Here is a 2543-nt window from a genome sequence, read left to right as displayed (position 1 = left end):
TAAATTACCTGGTGTTTATTACTTTTTTCCAGCTTTCCAAACTATTATATAGGAAATAACTGGCACATGGTTTATATTATTTGTGTTCCTGCTGTAAAAACAGTTGTTATAATGAAGAATCACTCTGACAAACACACTTCAGTGCAGCACAGCAACCAGTTAATACCATATTCTTCAAGTGGTCAGAAATATGGACCAAGTATTGCAACCATCTGGGTTCCCAGTCTGTCACATAGAGGCAGACAAGCATTCGCATTTACACCCGCACCTACGGCCAGTTTAGAGTCAGCAGTTAACCGAACACGCGTGAGTTTGGACTGTGGAAAGAAACCAGAGCATGAAGTGGACTTTATGCTGTTGCTGCCTTTTACAGCAGCGGTTCCCAACCTTTTTTGCGCCATGGACCCGTTTATGTCCGACGATATTTTCTGGGACTGGCCTTTAAGGTGTCGTGGATAAATAAAACAAAATAAAACCAGTACCGGTACCAAAAAAAGAAGATTTATTCATAACACACGGGAAAAGACCCAGGGAAACCGAGTTAACAATAGAAACGATTAAAGAATAACCCTAAAAACATGAAAACCATGAATTTCACACCCTCAACTCTCGTAGCCCGGTACCAAACAACTCAATACTGTTTTCAGATTGGATTCTGCTTGCTTGCTCTGCTTGGTAGCATCACCTGATAACGTCACTGCCCTTCACCCTCTCTCTCAAATATGGTTACATCTGGCTCTAAAAATGCGGTACCCGTAACTAACGGCAAGGTGCCTTTGTCCGTCTTTTATTTACAGCCTATATTACTACTTCCATCCATTTTCTTCTGCTTGTCCAATTCAGTGTTGAATGCAACTGCTGTTGGGCTGTCATAGCTGACCCTGCCCAGGTCATTGCTAAAGTTTTAAGTTTAACTGTTCTAGCTGTTCACTGTGTTGCTTTTCTGACTGAACCGACCAGATAGCTACAATCAGAATATTGTAGTTATATTGTAACTATTAATTTGCTCATAAACAAAACTCATACTAAAACATACAACATAGATCTACATAGACCAGTAACCAGAAAGAAATTAAAAAGGGAAAACTAATCTTGGCGATAACAACCTTAAATCTCTGATTTGCAAAGATACAAGGTTGCTGACGTCATGGAAAAATCTCACTTCCACAAAAGAATCCTACCTATGAGGCGATAATAGATTTGGCAGCTCTTTACAAAAACGGCGAGGAATCACAGTCACTCATTGCCTTGTATCGACTCATCCACTTTATTATGGCTTTGCAGGTCAGCAATACCTGTTTGTCATTGCGTGATGTGACAGGTGGAGAATAACGCCGCTGGCGAGCAGCTCTGCTGAGGCTGCGTGACACAAAAGAACCTGATATTTTGACAGACGAAAGTCAACAATTAAGCAAGAAGAATAAGGGTATAATGACAGAAAGGGTGGAGTCACCGCTGAGTTTGGCTGGCAGGAGAAGTAATCATTATGTTTGTGCCAAGATGCTTTCATTCAGGAGCCTCAGAGATTTGCTTCATCATCTGGGGACAACGCCCTTAATGCACTGTGTGTATGCAAGGGTGTTAGCCTCCTTATGCACAGTACGAATGAGTAAGAAATGTGTGCTGGTAGGGATTGCATATGAATGTGCACTGACTCAGTTAAAATTTACTTCTTAGTGGCACCGACTACACCTTAGCCTATGATTTCAGCTCTTTCTGTCTTCCCCCAAATTACTAAAACTCTTTAACCCCACAAGCTCAGATTTATCTCCACTGCCAAGTTTTTTCTCGGTCCTGACTTTGACTCCACTCAGGATCTCCATTTCAAACGGATTCTCAAGATTCCAAATAGTGGAAGTTATGTTATGTAACTTTTTTGCGCTGAGGTTGATGTCATCATGGGTGATAATCTTAACATTAACCACTGTAGGAACAAGCAAAACATTTTTTTTAATGTAAGTAGTTTTTAATGTGTGACAGTAACATTTATTATCATTATTATCATTACTAGTAGTAGTGCTCCCATTGACCACTTTCTTTCTATAAGCCTTATTCACACAAGCACTTTGTTCCATCCCTAAGGACTCGGCCTTGTCTACTAATCAGAAGGTTGACCCACAGACAACCTGCTCCATCTCCCCCTGAGCCACAGCCTCGCTGCTTAAGTAATGCAAAATGACATATTCTGATTTCCTGAAGACAGAGTTAAGGTTAGAGTTAAGTTTGGGATCATAACTGCTGAAAACTTTATTGGATTTAACACATCAGAATATTAAAGCAAATATTATGTTTTGGGGGTTTTTTTTACTTTAAATGTGAGAGACAAATAATGACCAATCACTGCTGGTTTACTTTTATAGTTGTGACTGAGATTTCAGATTTAGGGGTGCAACATTATCACATGTACTGGTTTAAGCACATTATCTTAGTAGACTGTGCTACTAGGCTGATGTTTCGCTTTTGTGTTCAATATAGAAAAATGGAGGTTGTAGGTTTCTATTATTCAAACACTTCTCACTATGATTGGTTTGATAAATGTCGTC

This window comes from Oreochromis niloticus, linkage group LG10, assembly GCF_001858045.2.
Source record: "Oreochromis niloticus isolate F11D_XX linkage group LG10, O_niloticus_UMD_NMBU, whole genome shotgun sequence".
NCBI classification, from domain to species: Eukaryota; Metazoa; Chordata; class Actinopteri; order Cichliformes; family Cichlidae; genus Oreochromis; species Oreochromis niloticus.
The sequence above is the reverse complement of the archived record's forward strand: the minus strand, read 5'-3'. Positions refer to the sequence as shown.